The sequence below is a fragment of the Ursus maritimus genome, unplaced genomic scaffold (genome assembly GCF_017311325.1).
Source record: "Ursus maritimus isolate PB19 unplaced genomic scaffold, ASM1731132v1 scaffold_28, whole genome shotgun sequence".
Taxonomy (NCBI): Eukaryota; Metazoa; Chordata; class Mammalia; order Carnivora; family Ursidae; genus Ursus; species Ursus maritimus.
Window position 1 is genome coordinate 25,975,581 of NW_024425341.1, and position 26,832 is coordinate 26,002,412.

The following is a 26,832-nucleotide window of genomic DNA, read 5'->3' on the forward strand; positions in this document are numbered from 1 at the left end:
TCCATGTTGATGCAAATGGTGGGTATTCATCCTTTCTGACAGCTAAGTAATATTCCATTGTATATATAGATCACATCTTCTTTATCCATTCATGTGTCGAAGGGCATCTCGGCTCCTTCCACAGTTTGGCTATTGTGGACATCGCTGTTAAGAACATGGGGGTGTATGTGCCCCTTCTTTTCACTATATCCATATCTTTGCGGTAAATACTTAGTAGTGCAATTGCTGGGACATAGGGTAACTATTTTTAATATCTTGAGGAACTTCCATACTGTTTTCCAGAGGTGCTGTACCAACTTGCATTCCCACCAACAGTGTAAGAGGGTTCCCCTTTCTCAAAACAAACAAACAACAACAAAAAAAACCCATAGCCTGTCTACATAGCGTCTTGCCTTCAGCCATTTGGATGACATCAGCATGACCATTGCTTCTATGAACTGAAACAGCAAAGGAACCAAAACAAACAAAATACAGAATGTGTGTTCTGAATTATTCTAGGGACATACTTGATAGCATGTAAATTAATTCACTGAAAGTACACGGTCTACGGATTAACAATTAAAAATATTTTAGGTTCAATGTCTTTAAAAATAGTGCTTCTAGTCAACAGTTTAAGGAATGATAGAATACATAGTGAGTTACAGCCGAGAGCACAGAAACTGTGGCTCCAGCATGGGAATGTCAGCCGCCCACGTGTTACAATTCCCTTTCCTGCAGCCAACACCAAAGTTTCAAAACCCTTGGTGTACTTTGATCAATCTCTTTAATTTTGATAGAATCACATTTGAAAAATACATATACTTTCATAACACCTCAGGAAGAAGCTACAACAGAACTATAGTGTTTTAGAGACTGAGCTATGGAAAACATAATGGTCACCTATTGCTTCTGGAAGGGGCTGAAATGAGCCAAGGAATTTCAGGCAACAGGACACAAAGGGGGCCGTGGATGGGAGAGTTGGTGCCCCTGGTCCTTGGCACCTGCGCAGCTTGCGTGCGTAAACAGACTGTATGAACAAGGACGATGAACCATAGTGCAAACAACTACTCCACATGGTTAAAGTATCCCTTTTAAGAAAAAAAATAGCAGATTTTTAAAAATTTCTGAAGTAGACTGAAAATGAAGGGCTAGGCCCCCAGCGACAGTGCACCCTCAGGCTTCCCATGGCACCTTCTCAGGGCCCACGCCAACCGCCCCTTTGGCATACGGTCACTCTGTCTTCCTGCCAGCTTCTGTCATAATTCAAACAAGCTCCTGACCGTCCAGCTCGGAAACACACACCCGGGCCCCACTTGCCCCGCACCTGCCCTAAGAGCCTCCTCACCTTACAGACAATGCAGTGTGTGCAGAGGTGACCACCAAGCTCCCTCCCCTCCAGTCCATTCTCAGTGGCATCAGTGAAGCCACTGTTGTTGGGGTCTCCTGCTGCCTCTCCCCTAGCCCGGCAAGAGCCTCCAGATACAGTGGAGGAACAGACCCCTCAGCAGTGAGACATGCTGATCACAGCATCCTTCTTCCTGCCAGAGGCTTCCTTGACACCCCACTGGCCCCATGTTCTCTAGACCCCGACTCCTTCTTAGCTTCCCTCCCTCCACCTATCCCTGCCCTTAAACGTTGGTCTTCATGGAGTTTGGCCTGGCTCCCCTTTCCACCAGAGGGCTTTCCAGGAAAATCCCAGCCACCCTTCCACCCCAGTTAACACCCCGATGCACCCGCCCACAGCACCTCCAGCCCAGACTCTGCCGATGCTCCACCAAGGCATCCGACTGCCTTCTGGATGGAGACGGGCCATGAGCATGACGTCAGCACCAGAACCTGGTTACACGTGCACCTGCCCCCCGGCCCCATGGCTAGCGTCCCATTGGCACTTGAAGGTGACACAACCCTCCCAAAGGCCCAAGCAGGACCCGGGAGCCAGCCTGGATCCCTCCTTCTACCCACCCACATCCACCGCTGGCAGCCCACCTTCCCACAACCTCCTGCCTCCCGCTCTCTGCTCCCCCCGGCTGGCCACCACCAGGATCATGGGGGTCCTCAGAAGGGGGATCATCCAGGGTCCCCATCCCTGGTCCTCCAATCACACCTCTTGCCCAGCCTCTGCACTTGGCCTTGGGAGCTTCCAAAAGTGTGAATCTCAGCAGAGGACTTCAGGTGAAATGACCCACAGGGCCCTTCTGTGCCTTTCACAGCCCAAACTCATTACGGCGGCTGACAAGGTGACATGGCCCACCCCGACCTCGGGCACTGCTCCTCTTCTCGCCTGCTTCTGAGAGGGCTCTCTGCCTCGCCAGCTGTCTGCAGGTGTGGGAGCACCTTGTGCTGTTGTGTGCCACATCCACGGCCTGAGACCACCACACTGGACACTGTGCCCGGCCCTGAACCGGCACTCCACCAGAATTACTGTGTAACTCACAGTACGTTGTTTTGTGGTCATCCTGTTGTCCAGTGTGTCATATGATGGTAACATATGGACAAAGTCTCATGTCCTACTGCCTTCCTACCTTCCCTGAGAAGTAGCCCACGCTTCACAAACCATAGCTAAGTTCTGGACATAAGGAGACCTGACCATCACAGGCGCACCTGCCATAAAGCAGGGTAATCGTTTCCAGCTTCTCCAATACGATCCTCACTTGAGCAACATCTCAGCACAAAATGTGGATGATTTTTAATAATTTATACAACGGAGATACAAAAGAGAGAAGATAGTCCCAATGTTCAGTGATAACCTCTAGAATTTCAAACATAGGGAGAAATGAGAATATATTTGTTGAGGGGAGGGTAGTCACGATGTCATTTTAAAAGTTGTGGCTAACCTTGTGGGCATTTTCATAAATAAAATACTGAAAGAATAAACACACATGATTAGATAAACACTGAATATTAATTTATAAAGATTTATATAGAACTGTGATGTTTTGCTGGAATAAGAAATCTGAGCCATTATGAAAACATCCTAAGTGTCCACCAACAGATCAATAAAGAAGAGGGGGCACAGGTGTAAATATATATATATTTACACCACACACACTGGAATGTTTCTCGGCAGTGAGAAGGAAGGAAATCCTGCCATTACCAACAACACAGATGGACCCTGAGGGCCTCCTCCTCAGTGAGATAACCCAGACAGAGAAAGACAAATATTGCACTTATCACCTGTATGAGGAACCTAATAACAGAACGGAACAACACAGGCCAAAGTCCTCAACGCAGAGAGTGCGAAAGTGGTTGCAGGGGTGGGTGGGGGAGTGAGCGCAGGTTGGCGGAAGGCCATGAACCTTCAGTGGTAGGATGAGCCGGGCCGTGGATCTCGGTCTCGCTGAAACATGGTGACCGCGGTCAGAAACACTAAGGCGTGATAAAATTTGCTGAGAGACGCGATCTTAACCGTCCTCACCACCAACAAGGGAAACGTGTCGGAAGCTGACCAACGAGACAGTGGGGACAATGCATATGCCAGTTAGGTCACCGCGATGCACACGGGTGTGTCTTACAATTCCATGTCAATTATACCTGAACAAAGCTAAAGTTAAAAAAAAAGAAACCTGAGTCACAGCAAATATTTTATACATGTTTAATTTCAGTTTTCAGTATTTTTGATACAAAATGACAAAACATCTCAACAGTCACAGAACTTCCTGTGCTCTTCTGCTCCTGTCGTGAACCTTTCTCAGTTTGCAGATGTGGAGGTGAGCATGGTAACGAACGAAGAAAACGGTCTCCAGGTAAGTGAACTGCAAAGACAAGAAAATCATTAGAAAGGTCTGTGGCAGAGCCGGTGGCTCAGACTCCACGCAGAGGGGACAAGAGTGCACTTACCACCAGGGTCCCGGGTGACCTCACCCCGAGGGCACATCGGGGAAACGGCGCGGTCATCTGCAAACCCAAACAGTGAAACATTAGTGGGGTACCCGCGCTTTGGCGTTCCAGTGTCTGACATCACTCGTGGGGCCGGGGAGGGATGTGAACAGCCGAATTGCCGGGACAGCAGATGGCGGGCTCACGCTCACTCAGAGCTGGTCTGGGCACACTTACTGTGACCCCACACACACCACTGCCCCCATGCAGCCTCCCCACTGCCTCCAAGCAGCTTCTGTGCTGCACCCCTCCTTCCCAGGACCCCAGCCTGGGCCACAAGCTCAGACCTAGAGACGCTCCTGCACCAGTCATGGCTGCCCCCTCTGTTAACATAAAAGGCACCCACACTCGGGACAGCTGCACCCCTGCATTCCCGTATCCCTCTTTCTTCTCCCTAACAACATAAGTTAAAACAGCAGCCAGAACCCGTGAGACATGGCTCAAGCTTTAATGGCGGGAGAGGCAGAAGCGCACCAGGCAGGACCCAAATGTCGGGAAGGATTCTCCACGCTTGCCGATGCATGTGTCCCTAGGCTAGGACCCCACGCGCTGCCTGTGTGCACCGGCCTGATGCACTGGCCACCTCAGCCTCAGGGTCCCTTACTGAGCCATCATGACAGCTGTCTCTGTTCCCATATTCGTGTACGTCACAGGAGCCTTACTGTCTAGGTGTCCCTCTTCCAACTAGAAAATGAGCTCCTTTGGAAAGGACCATATGTTAGGAATCTCTGCCATCCCAGTGCCTGGCACACAGCAAGTTTAGAGCGAAGGTTTGCTAAACAGACAGGAACCCGAGAGAAAAGCACCACAAACAGCCTGCAGACCGGGTCCGCTGCCGTAGAGCTGCACAGGACTCGGCAGAGATGGGCGGTGAGGCAGGGCCGGGAGCAGAGTGGAGGACAGGGAGCAGGGGGACTGCTCCTTAGAAAGCCACTTACACCAGGACGTGAGAATGTTCTAGGAGAACCTGATTAGGGCAGACAAGCTGAAGAAGATTGGTTCTCTCCTGGAGACAGAGCCCACAAAATCAAGAAGCTGCCTCAGGCCTATTTCCAGGTTCAGGGGATTGTAATTACAGCTGTACATCTGTACCCACCTGCAGACACGAGTATACGCACATATGTACGCATAAATGCACAGACACGTACAGTGACTACATTTCTCTGTGTGCATGTGCATGTCTGTGTGCGTGTGCACATGTGCGTGCACGGAGAGAGAGAGGAAGAGAGGGAATTACTGCATATCTGGAAAGAAGCAGAACCTTATAAAACATGGACACCTACATCACATGCATCCTGAATTCAAATAATCACCCAGTCATACCAGACTGCATCCCAGACCGCATCCCAGACCCACGCCCCAGACCGCGTCCCAGACTGCATCCCAGACCCACGTCCCAGACCTCATCCCAGACCTACGTCTCAGACTGCATCCCAGACCACGCATCCCAGACCACGTCCCAGACTGCGTTCCAGACCGCGTCCCAGACTGCATCCCAGACCTCATCCCATACCCGCGTCCCAGACCCACATCCCAGACCACGTCCCAGACCGCGCCCCAGACTGCATCCCAGACGGCATCCCAGACCCGCGTCCCAGACCTCATCCCAGACCTACGTCTCAAACTGCATCCCAGACCTCATCCCAGACCCGCATCCCAGACCATGTCCCAGACTGCGTTCCAGACCACGTCCCAGACTGCGTCCCAGACCTCATCCCAGACCCGTGTCCCAGACCGTGTCCCAGAACGGCATTCCTGGCTTTTCTCTTAGCAGAAGGACCCACACCTCAGGTCAGGAAGCAGGGTCAGTCTCTAATCTCAACAACGGGGACTTTAGGGATCATCTGGTCTAATCCCCTGAGATGGAGGATACTATACAAGGCTCATCTTCTTGCATAGGTGAGTTGTGGAAAACTGCACAGTGACCTCTACCCCTCCTGCATGGGTACAGAGAACAAACCCAGAGCACCGCTCCCCTCCCCATCAGGGTGCAAGAGGATGGGTCACCTTTTTGTCACTCGGTTCTGCCTCAAACCCCACCACCCCAGGAGGAGAAAGTGATTCCATTCAAAGGCATCAGGGACCCCTGGGGCACTCACGTCTCCATAATGTGAAGGGAGAAGCCCCACACCCACAGCTGCTGTCACCAAGGGGGACCTGGTAACATGGGAGAGAAGCTCAAGCATCTCCCATGGAGGGGAGTCATTGTCAACTGAGAACTCAAGCCATAGGGACCTCATCCCACCCAGGCTGGACACATGCTGTCGCACCTCACCATGTGGCAGCTGGATGGAGGCAAATGGAGACCAGTGGCTGGAGGTCAAGAGAAAGAGGGACAATAGCCTGTGGCCAATCCCATTCATACTAAGAAACAGGCAGCCAGGAATTTGCAGAGCATTCGGACAGCAAACTCTTCACAAGAACAGTAAAGTTTGAGCACTTGCAGATGGAAGGACTAAGCAGCATCTGAAAACAGGGATGCATGTGCTGCCGTGGGAGTGGGACATCCCCCCACGGTCACAGGAGAACAGACCTCAGGGACACACGCTGTGGTGGGAGTATGACATCCTCCTGCGGTCACAGGAGAACAGACCTCGGGGACATGCGCTGCCGTGGGAGTGGGACGTCCCCCTGTGGTCACAGAAGAACAGACCTTGGGGACACTCACTGTCATGGGAGCACAGCATCCCACCATGGTCACACGAAAATAGACCTTGGGGACACATGTTGCCATGGAAGCATAGCATCCTCTGTGGTCACAGGAGAGCTGACCTCAGGGACACGCACTGTCATGGGAGCACAGCATCCCGCCACAGTCACATGAGAACAGACCTCGGGGATACATATTGCCGTGGGATCGTGACATCCCCCGGTAGTCACAGGAGAACTGACCTCAGGGACACGTGCTGCCGTGGGAGCACAGCATCCCGCCATGGCATGTAAGAACAGACTTTGGGGACATGCATGGCAGCGGACAAGTCGCCGGGTACAGGAGAGACAGTGCAGATGCAGAGCCCGCTGACAACAAAACCACAGTGCACACTGAGGGGTCCTGACCAGGCCCCTACGTGGAAGAACGGGAAGCTGCCACGTGCACACTTAGTCACACACAGGAAAAAAAAACCCACTGAGAATCTGGATCAGTCATTTCCAATGGATCATCCTGTCATGTCTGAATGAGTCTTTGACCATGACTGCAAAGAAGAAAGTATGCCCAGCCTAGAACCCCCCCAGCCAGTAACAACCACAGAGCTCAGGCAGGTGCAAAGTAACACCTTCCACCAAACCCTTGCAAACGAGATCCTGCTTTGTATCTTAAAATACCCTGACCTTTCTGGAAGTGAATCGGGACACATTTTCTGGAAAGAATCATCCAGAATTTAAAAGAACTCCTTATCTTTAAAAGCTAACATCCAGATGTGACCGTTGCACTTAGGAAGTACCCCATCTCAGACGCTCTGATCCTCCTCGGAGGGTGTCTGGCCCTTGTCCCCTGGCGTCTACACTAAATGGTACGTCTGTCAGTGGCTTTGTGTCCTTGGAGAGCCTGAAAGCCAGCATCACACTGACGCCTGGGAAGGAGCACCCGGTGCCTCAGTCCGTCGGTCGTGATGCTGGTGTGCGGGGCCCCTTCTCTCTGCACGCCCTCCACATTCCACAGTCACTGCAAGCCTGCTCACAGGCACAGCCTCCGACATCCCCTCCAAGGTGGGTTACACCTGACTGCTCCTCAGGTTTGCTGATTTCAGAGAGAACGGGCAACACTTCTTGAAGACTTTTACTGCCAATGGGGAAGGAGCGTCTAAGTTTGCATCAGATTCTCTGCCCCCCTAGGGGGAGGGGGGGCTAGGCTTGGGCACCTCATGCCTTGCTCTGGATTCACCCCTGCACACATGCAACTTGGCTCGGGGAGGGCAGTGTCCCAGGAAGCTGCGTGGGGGCGCGCATGACAGGAAGCCAGATGCTGATGGGCCCACACTGCCTGTCACAAGGAGAGGAAGCTGCACACGCCCCGGGCCCCACGGTGGCCAGGCATGTGACAGATACACGGTCAAGAGACTCCACAGGGTCCCCAGCCTCTCCCCCAGGAAAAAAACTCCCAGAAAAGTCATTTGAACTTAAGTCTTGTGGAGTCTGTTGTTGAGTTCTTACCAATTTAGGGAATTATTTTGTCTCCGTATCTTCTTTATCCTATCAATAGACCGTTTTCCCAGGCCTCTGACTGCCTGAGATCGAGACAGCCAAGACAGGTTTCTGCCTGCCCACAATTTGAGGGTCTGTAATTAGGGGAAAATCAGTCCAAACACTAGCACGGAGATGTTAGCTGCACTCGGTACGCCTAATGACGCTGCAAACAATCATGTCCCTGCTGCCAGTCAAACAGCGGCCCGACCGTGCCGTGTCCCTGAGACCATTTCCGTCACCAGGAATCAAAGTGGCCATTTCAACTGTTCTTCCCTGAACAAACGCAAGATAAAAAATACACCGTATTTTATGCCTGGTAGCTTGATGATCTCTACGCCCGAGAAAACTCATCAACTCTACACGTCAGGATCCTTCTTACGAAGCCTCTAACAGGAAGCGCAGCCACCTCTCCTCAGCACTTACGACACGGTATCCCGGCTGGTCCTACCTGTTCCCGGAGCAGAGGGAGTAGGGAGGATTCTATAAACGAGAGGCCATGATGGGGGAGGAATTCTGGAATAAGCCAGTGCGGATTTCCGCTCTAGGTCGGACACTTCCTTATCAGCTGACTTTCGGTAAACCCTTTTCCACCCGTGCCTTGCAGCCTCTCCATCTGGAAAGGTGTAGACGAACCATATGCCCTCCGGCAGCGGGATTCTGGTAATCACTCCACCTGCTCTCAGGGGCCCTGACCAGCAACCACGTGAATGAGGGATGAGGCGGGTGGACGCTGGCCCCACAGAGCCACACGGACTCACTCTTCCAGCAATCCCAAGTCTGCAGATGGACTGTGTTCAGTGTCTCGGGTATGGACCCTCAGGACCCAGAGCTGGATGTGAGCACTGTCCTCTGTGCCTTGCATTCTGGAAGGACTCTCCCAATGACTAGATAACCAACCTCATTTTTGCCTAAGACAGTTTGATTGGGTTTTGGTTCCTTTAAACTCGAGGACTCCTGAGATCAGGCTATGATCAGTACAACCCCGGTTAACGCCTACCGTGCTGGTAACACTGCTGTCAGTGCCCCTGACTCTCAAACACATGCCGATTGAGCTGAGACCCCACTCGTTCTGAGTGCACAATGAAGGGAGATCACGTGTGTGAAGATCTCCGAAAACCACGGCTTGCCATGCGGAAGTTCTTGCTCCTTAGAGGACGGACCGGAGTGCTTTGCTCAGACAAAGAAATCAGCAAACAAATACTTGTGGATGGAGAGAAGCCCACCTTCAGGCCAGCAAGGGCCTTAGGCAGTCTGAGGACCCGAGAACACATGTTCTTTTGGGGCTCTGCTAACAATTCAGGGCCACGCTCTAGCAGGCCTCCTCACCTCACTTCAAAACTGGCTGCTCTGGAGTCCACACTCTTCTTAGTAACAGGATGGCCTCCTCGTATTTAAAAAGCAAATAAATAAACAAATTCCCCTACTTGCGAGACCCTGCACGGAAGCTGCCCCACTATGCACACGCTTGAATAATTGTGTAATTTACTTTTTACTTGAAAGTGATGCACTGAATCTGCAGAAATAGTTTCATAGCCGTCACATATTAATATTAGTATCCGCGTCCTGGTGAATGTCTTATGTGTTGACAACTGAAATACTGAACCAAAGTTCACAAAGTGACTTCACTGCAGCCCCGGAGAAGAGGCTCCTGTGTCTCCCTCCCCCCTCCACGCACGTGCACAGGCTGTCCCGGGAGGGGGACCCATGGTGGTCTGTCCCCGGTAAGGCATCAGCGCTCATGCCCCAAGGCCGGGGTGTCATCAGTGTATCTCATCCCAAGCCGAAGCCTGGATCGCCAATCCTACATCTGTCCCTAGCTGAGCAGAAGCAGTGGGTGAGAGAAAATGGCCGAAACATAAATTCAATTCATTCCTATAATCACACCAAAGCGAACTCTAAAATAGCCAGAATCCAAAGTAAAACAAGCCATATTCCCTGCAGACATAGGGATCACTAACTCACCTTCAGGCCCAGAAGCAGCCTCCAGCAGTAGATGAGCACAGCAAGCTGGTCTCGAACCCTGTCCACAGAGGGGAAACGTTACACTCAAGACACAGAGAGAATTCTCTTTTACATAAGATTCTGGGCGAAAATCTTACTTTGTGGAGTTGTCCTGGGTGGTGATACTCTGCAGGGGAGACACGCTGGCCCGGGTACCATCACCTCAAATATCTTGGCACATGAGGGACAGAGGTTTCTGAGCTCCAACAGCGAGCTGCCACCCGCACGCACGTGTGAGGAGGCAACGTGATGCGGCGTGTTTCTCAGGTAGGAAACGTGGTTCCTAGTCACTATAAAAGAATAACGCCTGCGTGATAGTGAGCACTCATAACAGGGATGATGGGACTTGCACACGCTCAAATGACTCTTCTGAACAGGACAGGCCAAGAGCATGTGTAACGGACTGACCTTCTCAGCGACTTCCTCCCGGGCTGCGAGAATATCCGACACCCGCGAGCACCATGTTCATCTCCGCGCCAGGAGTGCCGGACCGACTTCCAAGTGTTCGCGCCAGCTTGCCACGGTATGTGTTGCATTTCAAGGTTTGGAAAGTAAATCACACACAGCAAGGCACCAAACAGTTCTTTAACGGGCAAGAAGGTGAAATCTCAAATAGTGATGTTTGGTTGAAGTGACAGCTGGAATGTGTCTCCTTTGAAGTAACAAAATACTTCCAAAAATAAGGTCTAGAATAAAGTAGCCAATTAACATAAAAATTGCGAACTCTGGTTAAATATCACACGTTACTTGATGTAGGAGTCTTCAACTTGATTGTGAGGATAAATTCACTTTAATTTCTGCCAAGGAGAATGTGTGCTTACAGCCCAATTTATGCAGAGCAAGGCAGGATGAGAAACATGGTCTCCAGGCTCTCTGGCGCTGGGGCTGCTGGGGCTGCTGGTCAACCCCAGCACCCACGCTTACAGGGCATCCAAGAGCTGGTGAGATAACCAGCAAGACATTAACTGTGATGGCTTTACAGGAGAACTTCCCAACTTAATGCAAAATAGAACCACAAGAAGATACCCTGCAGTCACATTAACTGCTGAGGTTTCTTCCTTCGAAGCCCAGTTCACTTACACACTACGCATCATCCTGTGTCTGCGAGAAGAGAGCCCCAACCGTGTGAGCACTTGAACCACGCCTCTGCCTGCAAAGTGTGGTAGGATAGAGGGGCAGTGAGGACAGGGGTCAGGCATTTCCTGTAAAAGGCCCTGGAGGAGAACATTCTCTGCTCCAACTATCGCTGTAGGAGGAAAACAGCCACGGGCAACACAGAGCAATGGGTGTAGCCGTGTGCCAATAAAACCTTTTTCGCAAAACAGGCAGTAGGACACAGACCATGGTTCGCTGGCCCTGAACTCAGGCCATCCGAGGGCTGGGATAGGATGAGCCTGTGGTATGCAGAGACTGAGGAGAACATGTCCCCAGCAGAGGCGCGTGCGGGGACGCTCTCCAGCAGCCCTGGTGTACGGACACCCTACGTGACAGTGAGACAAGTCACCACTGGTGCCTGGTCAAGGCAGAAGGGGACAGCATCTGTCCGTTTTCTTGGCAAGGACACACCAACATGTCCCACGTCAGGGCCACTCGTGACACCCGTGGACAGTGTGCGGGAGCACCGCAAAAGCCCTCAACGGCCGAGACCTCACACTCCCACCTGCTCCTATCCCTTCTGATGCTTCTGCCCTCTTGGAGAGCCCTGTTCCTCCCCTCACATGCTCATCCCGAACTTCCTTCAAGACCCAGGTCCAGCACCAGCCCCAGGGATCACACAGGGAGTTCTCTCGTCCTGGACCTCGGCCAGATCATGGTCTCTGCTACACAACCCAGCACACGAGCTTCTGCTATGCTCTCTGGGTCTCTTATCCATGCGTGTGCTTTTTCTCATCAGTTTACAGATGCTAAAAGGCTCTGCTGTATTCTGCAGGCAGGACAGTACCCAGTAGGCATTTAACAAACGCTTGTTAAATTTTTCACACCAAAGATTTGGTTCAAAATAAATACAGATAGCTCCTGACCACTCACAGGAAGAGGATTAGTAGCACGGGTCTTTCAACAACCCGGCAATAAATCCTGGTGTACCAGAGAGAACCAGCGTCTGGGGGCCAGCAGGACCCGGGGGCATCATGACTCAGCGTTTACTAGATGCACCAAGATGGAAAACACCCTCCCTTCCCAGGCTTCTTCCTGCGTAAAGTTGGAATAATACTGCCAGGGCCTTCCGCACAGTGTCAGGAGGTTAAATAAGATACGCATTTTAAATCATCAGGCATTTAACAAGCACCTGGTTGTTGTCCTGACCTGCACCAAGACGTGGCAGAGGGAGGCTGCGGTCACCCACCGCAGACAGGAGCTCCCAAGGACACCGAGACAGAGCTCCCGGGGGCACCGGCCTCCGGAGCCAGGAGTGTGTGTTTGGGGCACTTTTTACCCCAAAGATTGTATTCGTTTTTAAAACAGGTCTCCATCAGTGATTTCTTGTTTAATTCCAGAAACAGAGGGAACTGTCAGAAGAAAGTGGGCAGGTGTTTAGGCTCATCGGGGACGGAAGGTAAACAGTTGTCACGGGAGCAGGTCATGGGACAGCAGTTCCAGAGTCAACGTCAGGAGGACGCCACAGAGCCCAGCTGGGAGCCGAGCTGAGAAACCGGGCAGCGGGCACAAGGCGGACAGGCTTGCAGGGTCTCGCCAAGCACCTGGCCCTCGTTCACAGAGCCGTGCCGTGGCCCCAAGGCCATGTCTCCTCTGAAAGCCGTACTTCCTGCTCTGAGCCACTCCGGGAACCAATCTCAAATTTAGAATGTGTTTCCATGTCTGTCTACACACGATGAGCTAAAGGAGAGAAACCCCCCCTTGACAAAATACACACAAACCGCTACGCGAAGCCGTCTGACCCCAGCTCTCAACTCCTCGTGACTCCAACCCCCTGAGTCACCTGTCCAGGCCCCATGCTTTCAGTCCCACCTGCATTTAGACCCCGAAGGAAATCACAGCCAAGTGCTTTACAGTTGAGATTTCTGAGGGTTTAGTCAAGTGTAACTGGGGGCTGTTAAAACAAAAAGTCTCCAAGACCCCAGGAATTAATTTTGAAAGGAGAAAGAATAGTAGTTACGGCAGGGAACTGGGAAGGTATTTTTCTGAGGTCCCTCAAATCACAACCCTGAGGTGGCCGCCTGCTAGCTAGGCCCTCCCACTCACTCAGATTTTTTGTTAAAAATCTCATTAAGCTGTACTGAACATCTTAACAGAACAGGAGCTGTAGGCTACCCATAAATCAGCCGCACTACTGACTTTCCGCACGGGGTGTGTGTGTGTGTGTGTGTGTTTATACCCTAATAGCTGGTGATTAACCAAATAAAAGATATTCTTAAAATAATTGTCTGTTGAATATAAACACCTCTTCAGCTCATGGATACTAACCACAAGAACAACTGTAATGAAACCACAACACCCTTTCTTTAATGCAAAGCAGTACCTGGAAACTTGTTTTGAAAGACAAACTACACTGTTATTCTTCCGTTGCATGAAATCAAGCTTGCAAAGACACAAGCACCCTAGGGGCTTGTTAGTGACGAACCCAACGTCCCGTACGGTCTCCTGTAAAGATATTTTGAGAGGATAGATGGGCCTTTGCTATTGATTATTCTCTAGTTTAGATACTAACCTCTAAAATGAGTCTCACTTACCCTTGCAAAGTGCCAGGGTTATGTAAGCAAGGACCACAAGCCTCAGGACACAGGAGAAATGGCCCATTTGTATGCAAGGCAGGTTGAAATGAACGGGGAGGAGGGATCTTGGGTTCTTTACAATGCAAATTCCTAGCGGAATAAAACAAACCTTTGAGTTCAATTGGGGTCATGAACCCTGCTTCTTGCTAACATGGGCTGTGATTGTCCCACTCTACCCACTTCCCATGCAGGGGATTCAAGCTGGGGAACATCCAACACAGGCAGTGCATACCCTCCCTTGAATTCAGACCTCCCACTGCATCATTCAGCCTTACGAAAAACCTTAGCGCACCCGTCGCGGTCTGTCTCAGGTATTAACTCTGGATGACAACCAAATTCCCGACACTTAAATCCTCCTTCAAAAAATCTACTCTGTGCTCCTCGGGTTAAGTAAGCCATTATAGAAGCAGCCAGTCCTGCTCATTACCCAGTCAGCTCACACGAGGTCTCTGAAATTTCTAATAAAATACAAACCAGGTATATTCTCGATACAAATGTCGCCTGGGCCTTAATTAACAGAAGGTGAATCTACTCATGAAGGCCGGGAGGAATGAGTGTGAGGGACAACAGGGCTGGGCAGGCAGCGAATCAAGGGGCCAAGGCCCCTTGAGGAGGCAGCACGTCGTATAGTGAGGACAGCCGTTGGACTAAAATGAAGAAGAGGACCCCCTGATGCTCGGCTGTGCCAGTCCCACACCCCCTAAAATCTCATGTAAACCAAAGGGATGAGATTACAGGCACGTCCCCCTGAGGGTCTCTGGGGGGTCCAGGGACAGAATGGGAGCAGCCCTTGGACACTGGTGGCCTCCACTCCCTGTCTCCCCTGCTCCTTGCCAGGGTCTGATGGGGGAGGGAATGGCGGTTGTGTGGCACATGCTCTTGCCCTGCATGGAAGGAATGGGATGGACAGGTCTCCCCGGGAAGCAGGCAGGGAGCAGACCCACCGCACTGAGGGGTGGGCGTGTGGGGCCCCGGACATGATGATCTTCATGAACACACGGTCCTTCTCAAAGCGTAGCTGACTGTTCACTCACTCAAGATATACTGAGCACGACCCAAGGGGAAAGGAGAACGGTTCCCACTAACAAAGGCACACCGCGTTAAGCATTTGGTGTGATTTCAAGTCATGATTTTATGTGTTACACTTTGTCTCATGTGGCAACAGCCAGCCAACTAAATTATAATGAATCAATAAGAAAATATGGTTTTACATGCAAATATTCACATTGTTCCCTTTTCAAGAATATAATTCTTATTGAAAGTTGTTACAAATTACTATAGTATGATCATAATTATGTTAAAATTACACAATTAGTATCAGTCCTCACTATCTCAGGGCTTTGTCTACATTCATACATACTAGTTGAAATATAAATGTGAAAAAAAAAGCTAAAATAGTTCATCTTCCTCATAGAAACTATGGCAATCTAATTTGCAAATGGCCTTTTTAAATTTTTGCAATAGTTCTAAGTGGTAACTGGCATTTACATCTTGATCAAAATCTTGACCCTTAGTTTTAAAAATACTTCCTAATTTCAGAAGCAAATAAGTCTGATGTTGAGACAGATCAGGATCTGGCTTCACTAACCAATTTGGATGAAAAACAGGAAATACTTAAAAGCTTATTCTAGCTTGGAGAATATATGTCGTTTTCAACTAATTACATGAAAGCAGGCACTCACGGCTTCTCTAAAGATTGCAGGGAACACATCAGTTCCCATACACAGGGCACCTTATTACAAGAGAGACAACGCTTCTTCAAAAACCAAGCACCAGAAAATGTGTATCCCCCCCCCCATTATAGCACATTTTCTCTTTTAAAATGCCTTTACTAAAAAAATCTGAGAAACACAAATTCTCTTATTTCAGAGCTCAAAATAAACCAAAAATCCTGTTCTTAAAAATCACAAACAACTTCATTTAAGACACAAAACACATTTCACATCATGCCCAAATCAGCTGCCTTCCTATCTAGGGTGGGGGTTGGGGGGGAGGTTTATAAGCTTGTCAGGTATTTCTACTGCCGACACCCGAACAGGATGCTAGAGCCAGCTAGCGGCCCACCCACATTTTTTGCCCCCACCCCAAACACCCACGAGAAAGACCACCACTAGCACCTTGATCTTAAAGGGAACACCCACAACACTGACCACACAGATGCAAGGGAGACGGGCTAGCCCTGCATCTGCGGGGACAGTATCTGGGCATGGAGACATTTTCCCTGCTGGCAGATGTTAACAAGTCTCCTGACTCCATCCACCACTAAGATGTCCAGTAAAACTCATCAGAGCTATCAACAGTAAAAGACAACATGGTAAAAACTTGCAGTATCACTATGTTGCACATCTGAAACACACCTATCACTGTGTCAACTACCTCACCACCCCCTCAAAAATAAAAAGAATTGCTCATAAACCAATAAAAGGCAGCATGAAAACGCCACTTCTTTCTCTCCACCGTGCCTGTTACCCTGCAGCAAAAGGCTCTGTGAGCAGGCATGTGAGGTACTCAAGACAGCTACCTAGGGCATCCTCCCCGTAAGGCACCTCTAAGAAACTGCCCAGCACTGGACATGGTGAAGTGAGAGCCATGCATGCCCGGGATCACCTGGTCCTGGGCCGCACAGACGCATGAAGCCTGTGGGACATAGGTGTTATGCTGCACCGCTCTCCTGAGCAACACCGATCCCTGCTCAGCAATGTTGGCCTGCTGCCCCATGACCTCCTCTAGAACCTGAGTTCTAATCCTGCCAGTCGTAGCACATCTGGAGCCCTGTCCCAGGAAATACCATTTGGGACTCAACACCACGAGAGGAACTTGGTGAGATATGACGAGAGAGATCATTGAAGCTGTGGGGTCTGAAATTCCTGTGGCAGAGGCACCTGTAAACATTAGGATGCGTGCCCTGCTCAGGAAACAAAGGAGGCACTGGATAGTTGAAGGGTTGCCTTACAAAGGAGGAGGCTGACTTTCCATGGCATTCTTTGAAGATATCACCTTCTCAGTGGGAGTCACAGGAAGCAGCTTCGCTCCAACAAAACCGAGGTCATCAACCATCCCCTCGTGAACTCAAGCAAACACTCCCTGTTAGGCAATCAGCAGAAAGGATCCCTCCCTGCACGCGATGTCAGCAATTTTCTACCAATGTGCTATGAACTCTTCACAGATCTGCCAATAAGATGGTTTTCAACTTATTTTGAAATAATTACAGAAGCACATGAAGTTACAGAGGAAGTACAGAATGGCCCTGTCTGTGCCTCCCCAGTGTGGACACCTTTGCCGACACCCAGGAGACTGGCTTGGGCACACTGTGTGTGTGGACAGCGGGACCGCCATGTTTTCACGCACATATTTCCGTAAGCAGCACTGCAGTCAAGAGGCAGAACTGCTCCCTGCGCTGTTGCTCCTCTACGCTGGGGAATTTTGATCACTATGTGATATTTATGTTTTCACGCAGTTGGGAGGATATAAAACATGACAACATTTTGACAGTGTGACAATTCGTATACGCTATCACGCCAAGTGGATCTTACAAAGTAAGGGTAGAGAACAGTGTAGAATAGGGTTCAATATGCTGGTATGATGTCTGCCTGGCACCAAAGAAAACTTCTGCATTTGCCAGAACATGGTTATAAATCTGTTTGATAGTAAAATTAGGTGTATAATTAGTTCTACTCCATGACAGACCCAGAGGGTCAGGAGCATGGCTGTGGACAGAGTCCGATTCTTTCGCGTGTGAGTCTCAAACTCACAGGTGTCTCAAGGCAAAAAGGCTGAACGCACGCATCCAGATTCCAGAATACCGCTTAAGTGCGCTCCAGTTAGACATCAGCTAGCCCTAGATGGCACGTCACACACCAAGTCCGTACCAGAATCGCATGGGTGCTCGAACATCCAGAGCCTACCTACCTTATGCTGCAAGGAACCATAATCTCAAAACACAACTCAAAGTAATAATGGGACATTGCTTTACCCAGTTTATGAGGATAGGAGACACATTAAAATGGGCAGACGCCGGTGACGCGGCTGTGAAGGACTCGTGCGTGTTTGCCGGGGTCGACATAAATTTGCGGCTCCCTGAGGGGAGCGCAGTTTGGAAATATGCATCAAGAGTTGCGCACACACAGATACTTTCAGCCAGTATTTCCATTTCTAGGGACCGGCCTAGGGAAGTTACAAATGATGGTTTTAGTATTATAGAAGCCAAGAAATTAAAAACAACTTAGATGTCAGTCCCGTTCTCATGTGCATTGCGCACTTACCTCCTGCCAGGCACCACCATGGGGATAAAACATGGGTATAAAAGATTCAAAATACATTCCTGGTATTAAAAAAATTTATAATCGGGAGGGGCACCAAGTAAAAAAGATAATTTCAGTAAAACATGAAGACAAAAACACAACTGAGAAAAGCTTCCGTGGTCTATGCATCCTCCCTGACAGAGCGCCGTGTCCTCATTCACTCAGTGGATGCCACTTGGAGCCCAGCCGTCATGCTGGCAAAGCCAGGCCGTGCTCCCTGGAGGAGCCAAGGGGCTGTGGTCAACGGCCCTGGGAGAGGATGGGCTGCTGGCCTCATGAGTGAGTATCCGGGCCATCCCATCCCAACGAAGTTCGAGTGGATCACAGTGCTGTCACACGCCAGGGCAAAGAACCACCCCACTGAGCCCACTTCTCCCTCAGCCCCTGGAAATGATCAATGGTAGCTGTTGTTTCAAGGCACTACGTTGTGAAGTAGTTTGTTACACAGCCATCCATCAGCACAGGAGATGAATCTGTTAGAAAGTGATGTGGCCAAAGAAACACTCCATCCACCTGCAGACATGTAAGAGTGGTCCCGCTAGCAGCCCAATGACTGTGACGTCTGTAACAGGACTCAAATCCTGGGGCTCAGCGACAGTGTGACTGATGAAGCTTTTACGCTCTTTTCCAGGCACCTATCAAAACCAGCAGCCACAAACACCCCCAAAGGGGAGGCCACGGCGAGGATGAACTAGGAAGAGCAGACGATGAGGGCATGTCTCGGGTACACAGCTCCCACATGTACACAACTACCGTGTGCTCCCACAGCCATGGTCACATGTAGGGTGAGCAAGACCCCGAGACCCACCCACCCCAGCCTGGCAGGTGCACCCACGGCAGGTGAGAGCCCACTTGGGAGTGAGGCAGGACCTCCAGAGAGTATTCAAGGCTCCCTGCCATGTGGGATGAAGCAGGAGCGGGAGAACTGGCTCAGGCCTGGGTCTGCCCACCCCATGGCCACGTTCCTGGCCAGCACATGCCCCGTCACCTATCATGAGCTCCTTGAGGCTGCTGCTGCCTCTCAACCTCTCTGCATCTCCCTATAACATTCATGACCCCTCATTTTAGTTTGGATTGTCCCCTTTTTTGGTCCCTTTTAAAAATGGTAATGGACTTAGGAATCAGGAGACATTACCAGGTGCAACCGGACTCAGGCTTTAAACCCCACATCACAGGCCCCCCACCATGGGACACATAGCCCCCCTCCATGGGATATACAGCACCTCCCCCATGGGACACATGCCCCCCCACAGGACACACGGTCCCTTCCCATGGGACACATAGCCCCCACCCCATGGGACACATGGTCTCCCCTATTGTGGTATGCCCAGGTCCTCCTTCTGAGGCACATGCCCCTCCACCCTGGGACGTACGGGCTCCCTACTGTGGGGCACCCAGACCCCCTCATAGGGCACACAGCCGCCCCCCCACAGGCATACAAGCCCCTCCCCCACAGGGCACATAGGGGTCCCCCTTCTCCAGGTTTACAAGCCCATCCCCCACAGGGCACCTGACCCTCCGCGGAGCTGACACTACTGACTACACCCCTCCCCTGCCTGGAAAGGGAAAGCAGGCCCCGTTACTGACTTTGCTGACCTTCCAGGTACTGTTCCTAAGGAGCTGTTGAATATTGTGCCTATTAAAATCTGGTCTTCTTTTAAAGGTTGGCTCTTTTTAATGCAAACCATTCATTTCTTGCAGACAATTTTCTCAGCATGGGTTTAGTTAAACATGCTCACTGTGACTATCTCACTGAGACCTCGTTCTCCTTAATTATAGAGTGAGGTCATAAGACCATAAGGAAGTACTGAGAATATTCTTTGAAAATAAGCTAGAAAATTTGTATTTGTGTCGCACTGTTTTTAAATGTGGCAACAAAGAGCTCTGGGGTCTGAGCACCGAGGAACAAACCTGTCCTCACGCTTCGTCAACTGTGCAGCCTTAGCGGTGACTCTGCTCAGCACCTGAGACCCTTCATCTGTAAAATGGGGTGATGGCAGGAGCTGAGACAGGTGCACAGAAGCCGAGGAAATCTACGTGCGGGCTCAGCATAGTCCCCAGAGTGAAGGATACGAATATTGTTGACCACACAGGGAAATGAGCACCTTTCAGAGCGGAGTCAATTCACCGGGTTCTTCCTGTCCTGTTTGAAGCTCAAACACGTTCTTACACTGATCGCTTTCCCTGCCAAGCCTGCTGTCGAGCCTAAGAGCATCAGCAGTCACTGTCCAGCCTTCAAATCTGCTTCTGTGAAGTTCTGAATCACAGATTTCTTCCTTGCTTCTCAGTCTTGACACAGTGACAGAAATTTTGGGGGGAGATTTACATTTGCACTCACTCTAGAGGAATACAGAAAAAGACGCCTTGCTTGCTTCCTGCCAAGCTCATGAACCCTGGTAACTTGAAGAGCTTCCACATTGTTCTGAAAGCTAAAACAGCACAGTGATGCTTACATCAATTCTAAGATATTACTTGTTTTACCCTTATAGAAAGTTCAGCTTTTTCCCCTTTTTTGTCTCTAGAACTTAGAGATTTCAATATACTTAACATTATGTCAGAGCACCTCATACACAAAAGCACTTTGATAAATAATGGTGTGTCAAAAAAGCATTTTTATAGCTGAAATATCTGAAAAACTGTAATTATTATTTAAATATTTGTTGCCAAAGATTGGGCTAAAAATGATAAACATTAAAAAGAAACCCATGGAAATAACATGAAATTATGTTTTTGTTCAAAAATCGCTCAGCAGGCTTCTGGCTGGAACGGTATCAAATGATCAGGCTTCTGGATACAGACAGTAGAGAAAAGCCGCATCCGGCATTATCCCTTTTTTGATCATCATAAAATGAGAAAAGAATCATAAAATCCATTGCTCCCTTGAAAAAAAAATCAGAGATGTAAAAACTGAAGTTGGGACTGAAAACAGCAGCATCCCAGAACCCAGGTGTTGGCCAGGACAAGCAAGCATCAGAAGAGAAACATGCTGAAGCCCCATCTCGACACAGAAGATTGAAGATAAACACACTGACATCAGAGGGAGGAAATGAGATCAGAAGAGCCAGAAGAGTGATAACAAGTAGGATGGAAAAGCATCCGTGACCTGGGTAAGCGGCCTGGCTGAGGAGGAAACATGACAGACATCCTCGCACGAACACAGGAGACAGAATAACCCTGGGGAGAATGCACAAGGTGCCTTGGACAAGAAGCAGGCACTAAAAACCATGTGGGACAGGTCTACAGTTTTCTCAACAGATCTGTACAAAAGAAATGATGCCAAGAAATACCCTGTGTCATTGAGACTTAAGTAAACATGTTTAAACGACATCCACCGTGCAGATGTGGTCATCTGTAGAGCCACGTTTAATTCCAGCAGTGCTGTCGGTAACTGTGCTCCGGGGACAACATAGCAGGCGAGTTACCCTCGAAGCAGAAACACGGCTGTCGGTGGCCCTGTTCACACATGCGCAACAAAGGAAACACAGCACCTGTGCACCTCCGTGGCCAGGAAGGTGGATCTAGCCATGGAAAGGAAAGCGTTGGATGAGCTCTAAAGAGGAGAAAGTGTGCGACCCAAGAATATAAAATCAGCCTAGTTTTCCTTTGAGAATAAGAGCAAAAGACAGGCATTCTTAGCTGGGAAGAAAATCATGAAGACTGTGGCCCACGTTAAAAATAACCCCTTCATAATAAAATCAAACGACCGAGAGAGATCAAAACACGTCAGGCGAGATGGGGAGGCCACGGTAAAAGGGGTGGTGACCAGCACGGGACCCACACCAAATGGTGAAGAAGTCTCCACAGGGGCTGGTTTCATGGTGCAGACACTGCAGACCTCAGCCGCCAGACACACACGCATGTGCATGTGCACACACACGGTCCACTTCTCACATGTGTGTGCACATGCATGCACACAGTCCACTTCTCATGCACAGGTGTACATGTGCACACACACGGTCCACTTCTCACGCACAGGTGTACGTGTACCTACACACGATCCACTTCTCATGTGCGTGTGCACACACATGTATGGTCCATGTCTCTCACACATATGCACATTCACACACAGTCTACGTCTCACGTGTGTGTGCACGTGCACACACAGTCCACTCCTCACATATGCATGTGCACACACACACACGTGGTCCACTTCTCACATGTGTGCACATGCATGCACACAGTCCACTTCCCATGCACAGGTGTATGTGTGCATACATATGGTCCACTTCTCATGCACGTGTGCACACACATGCACGGTCCATGTCTCTCACACATGTGTGCATTCACACACAACCTATGCCTCACATGCACGTGCATGTGCACACAGTCCACTCCTCACATACGCATGTGCACATGCACACACATGGTCCAGTTCTCACACATGCATGTGCACAAGCATGCACATGGTCCCATCTGTAACACACAGGGGTGCACGTGCACGCTCAGGGTCCACTCCACACCATCCACTTCTCACACGTGTGTGTACATGCATTTCTCAACACGTGTGCATGAACACACATGGTCTACGTCTCACACAGGGGTGCGTGTGCATGCACACAGTCCACTTCTCATGGGAGAGAAGAGAATATAAGAACACTAATTTTTTCCGAGCTTCCCCATATTGTTTTAATTTTTTTTAATACTTAGAAGACCTTTTAAGGGATTAAATCCATTGGGATGAAGAGACATTTATATCAAGAACAATGACTTCAGATTCACATCAATTTATTGCTTCTATTAAGACTGAATAGTTATCATTTTTTATTTTTACAGAAGTAGACCATATAGAACACAATCCCATTTACTCAAAATATTCCTACAGTTTGCATTGTTTGGATTTGGTGTTTAGTGGTGGTTATTCCAGAGTGGTAGGAGTTCTGATGAACATCTTTTCCACAGTGGTTCAGTGTCTCATAAGGTGTATTACTTTGCATTTTTTTTTAAATAAGATAAACTAAAAATTTAGAAAAAGGAAAAATAGGAAGGAAAACTGTCCGGATATTCCAGGATTGTTTTGTCATTTTCATGAACTAATTTCCGTATCTGAGTTCACTTTTCCTGTGAACGGATGACTGATTCTTCAATGTGAAGAGTAAAGCTCCCACAGCAAGATGCCTCTAGGTAAGCCTCCCTCAGAAACAGCAGAAGCAGCAGCAAAAGCCATGAGATGTTTTTACAAAATCAGGACCAGACAATCCTGAGTCTCGTTTTTGCTTGGGTGACTTTCACACAATGGAGAGAACGGTCCATCACATGTACATTGCCCGTCACCAAACCATTTCCCGCTGCTGAAGAACACGGCAAGTAACACCTTTGAACGTAAACTCCTGCCCACATCAAATGTTACTGTCTCTGGATAGATTCTGGGTCTATCAAGAGTCCCGCAGAGAAGTTCTGGGAATGATGTAAAATGGTATGACTTTCTATGTCTACGTTCCGGGACGCCTGTTTCAAAGGAAGTCAGGCATGGTGATATCTACACACCTGATGAGCATACTTGACCTGCGCTTATGATCTTCTTCCTCTCACTGTAAAGCATGCTGACAATCAGCAGGTGGGAGAACCCGAAGTCACAGTAAATGGTGCTCCGCTATGGGTACGATTAGCTTGTGGAGATCAGTTTCATGGGGTCTTTACAGAACACTACCGAATGCACAACACCTTCTGAGAAGATCCGTCTCCGCTTAATGGTCGTAATAAAGCTTGTCTCTCCATCATTCTGAGAACAGGCAGCCCCATTCACAAAAGGGACTTCATGGATGTGGACGCAGCCGATGATGGTGTGAACCGTCCTTCCCAACACTCCCATCCCTACGGAGCATCCCTGCAGCGCGGAAGCCAGCATGCCTGGGAGACCAGTCTTCACAGGCTGCTGTTCAAGGACACACACTGAGGAGACAGGACTCCAAACCTCAGCCAGAGCCCACTTCTTTTCTGTTCCCATGGTGACAATGGGCCACCCAAGAAGAGCTCTGTGTTCTTGGAACAGCAGGAATGACCCCCAAAGCGGCTGGGCACTCTGGGAGACCCTGGCCAGCCAGGGGCAGAGCAGCAGGATGCAGTGGCTCTCAGGGCACAGGCCAGGGAACTCCCACCAATGGGTGTGTACGTGGCTGGTTTCCTGAGAGCAAAGCTGAGGAGGGAGAGACTGTCGGTGCTGAACGACAGCAGGAGAAAGCAAACTCCATCCCTGCCACTGTCTCTGCTGTCCCCGGGGCCACACGGGAAGTAACAGCTTTGACTCTCCAGGGAGACACATGATGGCTTGCCATTGCTCAAAGTATTTCTGTTCTACTGTTACCACCCCGAAAAATAAAGGACTTGAAGATTCTCATCTCCACATCATCAAATGGTGAGCCTCGTTTACAACAAATCACTCAGACTTTTCATAAAAGTGCTTCAAGTCATTTTAGTATTTTTCTGAGACAGTTCCTGTTGGTAAATAGCTAATCCTGAATCACAGTGTTGGCTTCTGCTGTATCTGTCTTCTAGATGTTCAACAGAACTAGGCGTCAGCCATGTCCTTTGGGGAACCTGCGGGGATTACTTCTGTAACTCAAGCGGACCATGGCTGGTATTTCTGCTACAAATTCTACTGGAAAGAACCACACGTATATGTAGTAGAAATACTAAAATCCCCCAATGCAAACTATACAAGATGAATCACTAAACTATAAGAACGCTCAGTTTCCCATTGTGGGATGTATAAATCATCATTAAACATCTTTTAAGAGGTAAAAATGTTTAGTTACAAAATTAGTATAAAATTCATTGGGGCGCCTGGGTAGCGCAGTCGTTAGGCGTCTGCCTTTGGCTCAGGGCGTGATCCCGGCGTTCCGGGATCGAGTCCCACATCGGGCTCCTCCGCTGGGAGCCTGCTTCTTCCTCTCCCACTCCCCCTGCTTGTGTTCCCTCTCTCGCTGGCTGTCTATCTCTGTCAAATAAATAAATAAATAAATCTTTTAAAAAAATTCATTTAATACTCAGCAAGAAATGTTTCCAACAATTGGAGATGGATCTTAACTTCTTAAAATTAAAAAAAAAATCCTAATGTGTCACAGAAATACCAACACTTCAACACTTCAGTGCAATCCACTCGCCAATGCCACCCCAACTCCCACCGAACAGTTGTCTTCCAGAGTTAAATCTGGTTTTCTACCAGATACGAGGGTGTCTAAGAAAACAAAAATACTTTAATTACATGTCTTCTTCATTTATCCAATCATTTACAGACATGTTCATGGACACTGAGAGGATGGCATTGAACAAAGCAGCATTAGAACTGACCTCGGAACCGTGGCAGGTAAGTTAACAGGTGTCTACTTCAGGTATAAACATACGGCACAACCCGTGTGAGACCAACTATCCCATCATCTGATTTGCATTAGACATTCTATTTCCTAAGTCACTAAAGCAAAATGCACTTGAATATAAAAACCTGATAGTCTATAAAGTGAAATAAAATGGCTTTTTGGTCTGCTGTTCCCTGTCACTTGAATACGCATTTAGACTTGCTTCAGCACACAGCAGTCTCATCTGAGTTGTGATGATCCTGGGCTCCCCAGTGCCCCAACCATCCCTGAACAACGATGGTGCTTGCTCCCATGGAGACAGAGTCTCAGCCCAGTGTGTAAATGCAGCTTACAAGGCAACGGTACGTCTGCCCAAAATTCACGCACACTTACTCGGGACTAGCAAGTGCCACAGCCATCAGAATAAGACAAGTACCACTGGATCATGCCCTTGAGGAACTCAGTCTCTTAGAAAACTTCCCAAGACACGCTTTTATTAAAAAATCATGATAGAAGGGCGCCTGGGTGGCACAGCGGTTAAAGCATCTGCCTTCGGCTCAGGGCGTGATCCCAGCGTTACGGGATCGAGCCCCACATCAGGCTCTTCCGCTATGAGCCTGCTTCTTTCTCTCCCGCCCTCCCTGCTTGTGTTCCCTCTCTCGCTGGCTGTCTCTATCTCTGTCGAATAAATAAATAAAATCTTTTAAAAAAAAATCATGATAGAGAGGTTTACTAAAACTAATTTCTACTGACTCCCCCAAGGTCTCCAGTAATAACTGCTGCTGACATTGTAGCTTGGTGGTGACTTCCAGTACAAACACATCAGTTTTGCCCTAAAATGCCCCACACAGCCCCTCCTGGGGTCCAGCATACAGATCTAGCCTGAATCCTGAAGGTGCTAATCGACAACGCCGTCAGGCTCTATGCTAAGTCTACTCTAAGGTTCCATACAAAAGGGGGGAAACTACCAGACGGGGTCTGATGTTGGGAGCTGGGTCTCCAGGTAGCTGGACAATGAACTGGTGTGTCCCATCAGCTAAGGCACCAAAAGCCAACAAAGAAAATGTCCAATCAGCTTTCTGATCTGGTGTCTCAAATCCCATTTGTAGAGAACTATTCCTTTGGCGATGGCCATGTTAAAACCCATATTCCCAGGAGGCTTAGGAGTGTATGCTTGCAGCCTTTGGGCAAGTTTCAGAAATGCTCCTGAAGAAGGTGCTCAGTTAGTGAAGGGAAAAGGAGGGCAGGAGCTGGGAGGGGAAATGGGGAGAGGCTGGTCAGAGAGCAGGGACTTCCAGCTGTAAGAGGAGGAGTCCGGGGATCCAGTGCATGGCTCGGTGGCTCTGGTGAGCGATCCTGTGTGCGCTACTCTGAAAGCTGCTAAGACAGCAGGTCATATGTGTTCTCACCACACACGGAAAAGCTGACACTGGGACATAAAGGATGTGTTAACTAACTTTATTGCAC

General features: G+C 49.3%; 1 long non-coding RNA gene across 1 annotated transcript in view; it reads right to left on the reverse strand.

The window, feature by feature from the left end:
• Positions 1-3,577: 3,577 nt before the first annotated feature.
• The window catches only part of LOC121105651, a 248,396-nt gene continuing 225,141 nt past the window's right edge, over positions 3,578-26,832 (reverse strand). Inside the window, exons 4-5 of the long non-coding RNA XR_005838272.1 lie at positions 3,817-3,873; positions 3,578-3,731 (exon numbers count right to left, since the gene is read on the reverse strand). This is a non-coding gene — a long non-coding RNA (uncharacterized LOC121105651). The remainder of the gene's footprint in view (positions 3,732-3,816; positions 3,874-26,832) is intronic.